This window comes from Saccopteryx leptura, chromosome X (assembly GCF_036850995.1).
Source record: "Saccopteryx leptura isolate mSacLep1 chromosome X, mSacLep1_pri_phased_curated, whole genome shotgun sequence".
In the NCBI taxonomy this organism is placed as follows: Eukaryota; Metazoa; Chordata; class Mammalia; order Chiroptera; family Emballonuridae; genus Saccopteryx; species Saccopteryx leptura.
In genome coordinates, this window is record NC_089516.1 from 85,444,632 (window position 1) to 85,452,750 (window position 8,119).

The window sequence follows — 8,119 nt, forward strand, 5'->3', positions numbered from 1 at the left end:
AAATAAAAATAAAAATAAATAAAAAAAGATTTAAAAAAAAAAAAAAAAACTCTGATCAATTCCAGATGTCCAACATTCTCTTTCCAGTTATTGTGACTGTGTCACCCGAGTTTCTGAAAGGAGACACCCTGAGGGCCATCTGGAGTTATTTGGGACTTCCTAAGAAGGTTCTAAGCTTGGCCTAGCAACTCTCCCTTCCCTCTTCCAGTCATTCTGCCTTAGAGCCTGCCTCCATTTTAGAGGCCTATCCGGCCTGGGGAATCACCAGTGTATGTCACTGAAGCAGGTGACAGGATGACACACTCTTTTTTCGTTTTCTTTGGTGAACTACCAAACCTTTAGATCCTCTCTGCTATCCAACAGTAATCCAGATAATACCTTTGAGTCTAGGAAACTTTTATTTTGTTTGCATTTTTAAATTGAATTTATCAGGAAACTTTTGAGTCATGGACTATGTAAAGTGAATAGGTCATTTCAAAGAGAGTTTATGGGACCCAATCCAGGAGCTCTTAACGCTGTGACCTAAGAGTGACGTTCTCCATAGGATGTAATAGACACTCAGTAGTGCTATGTTTCCTTGAGGAGAATACATTTAGAAAAAAAGAAAAGAAAAAAAAGGAAAAAAAATAAAGTGAAGCCTTATTTTTTTTAAGGTATTAATTTGCTTTACTTGTAACATCCATTCTGAATATGTTTTTTCAGAAAGAGTGACCCAAGATAGCTGGTTTACTCCGAAGAAAGGAAGGAGTTCCATATTCACCCCTTCCCCATGAGACTTAGCATTTGACAACATTGTGTGGATATTACTGATAAAACTATGCTAGAGACTCGTCAAAAATTCCAATTTGCTGCCCATGGTGAAGTTAATTGACTTGTTCTGTAGAATTTTCTATTGCTACCTTCCCTTCTAAATGTTTGTTTGAGTACACAGAAGTTTGATACTTCCCGATTTCGCGGCCCTGATTTTGGACCCTTACCCTTGTTTTACTGTTGGTTTTCATATTTAAATTCCAATGCTTTTTTTTTCTTTTAAGCTGGTAAATACTAAAAGAGCTTCAAGACAAACTGGCATCTGAGTGCCCCGGGATCTGGCAGTTAGACAAACAAACACAGTCTAAGCAGATGCTTGAACAGCCAGGGGAGGCCTTAGGCAGCGCGGAGTTCTCCGACTCCAGGAGACGCTGGCAGGGCCCGGAGACCATCGTTTCCTAGCTCGTAAGCAGCCTAATCCCCCAATGTTATGCCTCCAGCTTGGGGGCTGCGAGGGGGGGCTTCATTCAGGCCTCAGAGCGGGTTCTTGCAGCTTTGCCTCCCTTCTTCCAAACCCCTGCCTGAAATGCCCCGTCCCCAGGAACCTATGCCAACCAAACCAAACGGGGAAGCCCGGAGCCAAAGCAACAGACGTGAAATCCCACAAGATCTAAAAAGGCTTCTGTGAATTTTCAAATCAGAGTTAACATTTGCAGAGCATTTCTCGGGCGCCAGCCACCTCGCCAAGTGCTTTCCATGGACTGTCTGATTCAATCCCCACAGCAGCCCCAGCGGTAGATGCGATTATTTTCTCCCAGGCTCTCGAGCAGAGGGAAGTTAAGGGACTAGCTCAAGGTCTCAGAAGTAATAAGGGACGGAGTTAGAATTTGGAGACAAAGAGCCACATCCTAGAGTCCGTGTTCCTAAACCCTGCAGGACACTGTCTGTGTGGGGGGCCTAGGCGGCGGAGAGAGCCACCTGCGCGGGACCATGAATGCTCAGGCTGTCTGCGCATGCTCCGCAGCGCCTGTGCGTCTGTGCAGGGCACCCGAGGCTGTGGCCCTGTGGCCCTTTGCCCAAATAGTCATCTCACTGTCCCTAGAGCGTGACAGTGCTGGATGCATGACCGTGCTGGGAAAGGTAGTTCTGCCAGGCACAACTCAGCAGATAAAAACCATTGCAATCAAAAATGGGCAGGATAGGACACCAGGTGGCAAGCAATAAGGAAGGACACAGCAAAGGCCTGGCTAATTTCAGGGAAGCCTGAGGGTCCATGGGAGGCAGAGAATAAGCAGCTTCTGTACGTCGTTTGCCAAAAGCACCTAGTGAAAGTCTCATTTTTACAACATCCAGCCAAGACACCAATGAGCAGGTGAATAAGTGGTTGCTAGCAGGTGCACAAAGCCCTGAACAAAGTCCCGCTTCTCCTTCGCGGTCCCAACCTTGAGGGCTGCTGTTGCCGATGCTATCCTGGCACGCTGAGATTGCTTCAGCACCTTCCCTTTGAAAGCCAATCATTCTCCTCAGAGGAGTCCAGAGACTCAGAGCCAGGGAGAGCTCCGCAGGTCACCAAGCTGCTCTCCCCATGGGGAAAGCAGGGCAAACAGAAGTGCCTTCCAAAGGCTTAAAGAAAAGACACCAGGAGGGAAGAAGGGCCCAGATGGGAAAACATACTCTGTAACCCCAAGGTCGTAGTGGCTCCCCACGAAGGCCCATGTCTTTTCTTCATGTCCATATCACACACTGAACTTTGTCCTGTGAGCATTAAATCCAGTTTAAGTTCATCAGGAGGGCGTGTGTTAGTAGTCAGCGGATGGTGCCACTGACTTTATTTATTTATTTAGTAAGAGAGACAGGGAGAGGGACAGACAGACAGGGAGAGAGATGAGAAAGGTCAGTTCTTTGTTGCGGCACCTTAGTTGAGCATTGATTGCTTTCTCCTACGTGCCTTGGGAGGAGGGTGGCTCCAGCCAGCCAGTGACCCCTTGCTCAAGCCAGTGACCTTGGGCTCAAGCTGGCGACCATGGGGTCCTGTCTATGATCCTATGCTCAAGCTGGTGAGCTGGTTCTCAGCCCGGATGAGCCCACACTCAAGCCGGTGACCTCGAGGTTTCAAAATTGGGTCCTCTGTGTCCCAGGTTAATGCTTTATCCACTGTGCCACTGCCTGGTCAGGCTATCTCCAGGTTTCTCCCGTGTTGACTTCCAGGAGTATCTCCTCACCATTCATCTGCCCCACACCTGTCGGTTCCTGTCTGGAAAACGTAGGTAATATAGTCCTAATCTCTTTCCTGGAATATCCTGGCTCTCTGCCTCATATCTATGTTCCACTCATTCATTCGTTGAGGCCCACCATGAGCCAGATCTGTAGTGAAGCACCACAAAGGCTACAGGAGGTAATTAGACACAGCCCCTATCCTTAAAGAGGAGAGACAGCTGTCAAGATGTTTCCCCAATTTGTATTTTCCCCAGCCTCAAACTGGAAGTAATGGCAATGACCTGGTTCTCTGCTTACACTCCCACCTGCTGATGCAGGAACTTCAGGCTCTATGCCAATCATGTTAGCATCTTCAGCAAAAAGGCGCTTGCAGTTGTTAGTAATAGCCCAGTCCCTGCTTTCCACAGGGCTTAGACATGAGCTAAACAAGAGGATGAGCTGGGAGCTGACTCTAAGCAGCATGCAGTAGACGGGGGACACTAACTCAGTCTATTTGATGACAGGATCTGAACTCTTAATGACTGTACCGTTGCTGTGTCCATACATTTTGAGATTTACTTATTTGTGAAAATGAACTTGCCAGTGGAAATGATTTCATCCTTCCATTTTCACATTCCAAACTTGAGTTAGGAGCATGGGCATAGGAGACACTGGAGAAGACTGAAAAAAAAAAAAAAAAAGATGAAAGCCCCAATGCCCCTATAAAGCAAAGTTTACAATCTCTCTCAGCTGTGGAAACTCAGAATCAGGCTTTTTTATAAAGCACTTCCTGATCTGAGGGTAGAGAATTCCCAGAATTTGCCAGCAGAAATCCTAGACTGACAAGCTCGGCTGTAAGGTACTGAGTACAAAGTATTCTACAGGCTTCTCTCTATATTTATTTTTAGATTCCTTTCCGTGTAATGATGGTAGCTGAGGCTGCCTGCTGTCCCTTCTTGGAATACATTCTGCCCTATTTTTCTCCCCTAAGACTGGTTTCAAATTCACCTAATGACTTCCCTACACAGTGCTAACTCAAGGCAGCTTCAAAGTGAGTTTAATTATTGTCTAATGTGCCCCAGTGAGGCAAAGGTGTGTTTGCTGCATAAATAACCATTGCAAGGGACAGCAAGGGTTTTTGTTTGCTTTGGTTTGGTTTTCTTTTGTAAAGACAGAGTGTAAGAGTCACCTGGGTTTTAAACCAATGTACCCTCTTTTTCAAGTAATTGAAAAAGCAAAACACGAACTCATTCGGGATTGTTTTCTCCTGTCTTTTTTTTTTTTTTTTTTTTTTTTTTTTAAGAAAGAGGCCAAGTGTGAGTTTTAGGGAAATTGAATCCGCTGCCAATTCTTTCAAGCTCGCTTACCCCAATGAATCTTTTTTTTTTCCCCGTGAAGATCGTAGTGGTGTCCGTCAGTGTCGGTGCTCTTTGTTGTGGGGTTAAAGCTAGAACATAGCAACACATGCCTCCAACTGAGAGAAAGATAGTTAACCAGGTAGGAAGGGAAAGTCTGTTGGCTTCTTATCATTTGACTCATGTCTGTTTGAAAAATCAAAATTTTATTTCCCTTTGAGTCCTTCTGCTCAATTTCCCTTTTATCCTGTGAAAACAGAATGCAGGATGGCTTCAAAGAGAACAATCTCAGTTCTAAAACAAGATGGCCATCTCTTAATTGTCAGGTGTTATTTGGATCCCACAGGCAGAAATGAATCCATAACTAGAAAGTTGTGTGTGTGTGTGTGTGTGTGTGTGCGTGCGCGCGCACGTGCATGCACATGTTCCCCTGTTAACCACAGAGAGACCTTCTGGAAGGGCTTTGGTCACCTGCTTCATGAGGAAGCGGAACCAGTTACTGAGTCTGCTTTGAGTCACAATGCAGCATTAGGCTTCTGGACCCATGTCAGCTAGCTCCCACTTTACACTGTGAACACACTCAGGGATCCCAGGAAGAAGGGCCTCTCTATTCGAGAGGAATTTTCTCATTTTATTTTTCATTTATCCAATATTTCATCATTGAGAAAACCTGTAATCTACCCATATCAAAATAGAGCGTACAAAGGAGTTTGGGGGCATTGAATCCTCTATAGGTCACGGGGATCCACCGAGACCAAAGGGAACTGAGTCAGGAGAGGGGAGGGCAGTAGGCACTAGACCACATTCATGTATGCTGCACTCTGTTGCGCACACACGGGCCTGGCCACCTCTGCCATTTCATGGTTCTTTCACAAGATACCAGACTTTCCCTGCCCTGACAAAGGCAGCAAAGGAGATGCTAAGAACCTGGAGGTTCCTATAATGATTAAGAATTCTTACGAGATTGATAAATGCCATGGAACACTATTGTCCTGCAAATTGGAGACCTGAGTTCTAGAACAAGATTCGTTTATCTCTAACCTGAGGCTCTCTGAGCCTCAGTTTCCTCATATTTGATATGAGAAGTTTGGATTAAAGATGATCTCTGAATACACTGATGGAGGCCAGAGGGGAAGGGGTTGGAGGAAAAAAGTGAAGGGATTGGGAAGTACAAACTGGTAGTCACAAAATAGTCCAGGGGTATAATGTACAGCATAGGGAATGTAGTCAATAACACTGTAATAACTATGTATGGTGCCAGGTGGGTATTGGAAATATCAGGGGAAATACTCCGTAATGTGTGTGATTGTCTAACCACCATGCTGTACACCTAAAACCAATAAAAAAATAATATTGAATGTAAACTGTAATTGAAAAAAATAGAAAAAACTATCTTTAAAAAAGAGAAAAATGAACCCTGGCTGGTTAGCTCAGTGGTAGAGTGTCAGTCTGGCATGTGGATGTCCAAGGTTCAATTTCCAGTCAGGGCACACAGGAGAAGCACCCATCTACTTCTCCACTTCTCCTCCTCCACCACCTCCACCCCCTCTCTTCTTCTCCTGCAACCATGGCTTGATTTATTCAAGTGCATCAGCCCTGGGCACTGAGGATGGCTCTGTGGAGCCTCCACGTCAGGCACTAAAAGTAGCTCAGTTGCAAGCATGGTTCCAGATAGCCAGAGCATCGGCCCCAGATGGGGGTTACTGGGTAGATCCCAGTTGAGGTGTATGCGGGAGTCAATCTATCTCCCGTCCTCTTACTTGGAAAAGAAGAAAAAAATAAAATAATAAAAAAGAGAAAGAAATTAAAGTATTAAAAATTGGACTTCTGAGGTAGATTTTCACACTAGCACTTTGTGGTATTTCCCTTCTTCTCATCCTATGTCCCCTTTGGTTTAAAGCAAACAACTGAGTGCAGTGAACTGTCGTGCACCGTGCCTCTGCCTGGAGACCTATGAGCTGAACAAGACATCTGCTCTGCACATATGACCTGAACAACATGTGGCCACATCCAACTTTATTTCCCAGGCAATGAACTATTATCCTCACCAGAACTCTATTTAAATATATCCATCCTCCGGGACCCAGGTCTGTAAGCCATGTGAGGTCATTCTTCCATTCTGCTTTATGATTTTGTCTGCAGTTGTTTTAGTTTTTTGCCAAGTCGTGGTGGTGACATGTTCTTTTTCATATGCCTTCAATTAAACACGTGTTAATTAAATACCTGCCAAGCTCACACTATTGAAATAGAGGTCATGGTTGGTTTAAGATATAGACTATATTAAATATAATATAGACATATATATGTATATGTGTGTGTGTGTGTGTGTGTGTGTGTATATATATATATATACACATACATATGTGTGTATGTGTGTGTGTGTGTGTAAAAATCTCAAGGAACATAAACACAAACTCCATGGGGGAAGAGATTAGATTTACACAGGAAATAATTGTATATGGCCCAATATTTGTAAGTGGACTACATCCAAGACAACTGAATGTCGTATTACATAATGGAGGCTGTGTCAGCCATTGGCCATTACCAAGGAAAGAGGGGGTTTTAATGATTTAATGAAACTTCAGCAAGGATTTAAGGTTATAATTGGCTCTTGAATGATAGGCGGGATCTGAAGAGGTAGAAAAGTGGGAAGTCCTTACAGGTTGAAGCTATGACCTGAAAAAGGGCACTGTATTAATTAAGGTTCTTTTGGTTCAGGCAACAAAAGCCATGCATAGCTTTGCGACTCAAATGTCACCCCTAAACCAGTGACATTGACATCTTCTCAGAGATTGTTGGAAATGAAGCACTTTGGGCCCCACCATAGACACATTGGACCAGAAGGTACAGTTTATCAAGATCTTCAGGGGAATCATATTCATATTAAAGTTTGCCTAGCATTGGAGTAAGGTCATTGTTCACAGCCTTGGGTGCATACTGGTGTCGAAAATCCAGAAATAGCTCAATTAAAACCACTAGATCAATAAATAATGTTTAACAAGAGTTTATTATGCATATAAGAACAGTTCACAGACTGGGAGCTTTCAGATTCAGAATGATAGGAAGCTCGGGGGCATGAAATTATAAGATGGCTTATAAAGTGAGAATGGGGGAAAAAGCTATTTATCCTTTACAGTGATTGGAAACTGCAGTGGAGTTGTCCAGGCAGCAGAGGATTGGTTAAAAGTGATTATCTCATGCCATTTTTAGGAAGATGACTTAAATTTCTTTAATGATTGTCAGAGGCACTTACAAAAAATAACCTAGGTTAAGTTTTGCTATGTTCATGGAATAAGATAGATTTAGTTTTGCTTACGTGGCTTAGATGGTTTTGTCTGCTCAGGAAATTCTCAAGTCTGGTCTTCATTCTGTGTTTAATTTTAACATTGGGGTCATCTTGAGAACTTTAAAAAAAAAATTCCAGCTCTCACTCCCATTGACCTGTCGCTGCCTTAAATAGTGGGCAATGAAAGGGTGTGTTTATTGAAATGTCACTAGAATGTTTCTTGCGATTATTGAAGAACCAACTCAAGGAAGCCTGGAAGCAAGAGAGTTAGAGGCACACATCATGTGCCTTTCATAAACCATATATCTTACTGCTACAGCAGTGCTTCTCAATTTTAATCTGTATCCCTAAAACAGGGGTCAGGAATCTTTTTGGCTGAGAGATCCATGAACGTCACATATTTTAAAATGTAATTCCATGAGAGCCATACAATGACCCGTGTACATTATGCATTATCCAATAAAAATTTGGTGTTGTCCCGGAGGACAGCTGTGATTGGCTCCAGCCACCCCCAACCATAAACACGAGCGGT

General features: G+C 43.7%; 1 non-coding gene across 1 annotated transcript; it reads left to right on the plus strand.

Annotated features, from left to right (window-relative positions):
- Positions 1-466: 466 nt before the first annotated feature.
- Positions 467-593, plus strand: LOC136386640 (small nucleolar RNA SNORA25). The gene has a single exon (XR_010748000.1). It is a non-coding gene; the product is annotated as a small nucleolar RNA SNORA25 (small nucleolar RNA).
- Positions 594-8,119: the final 7,526 nt, after the last annotated feature.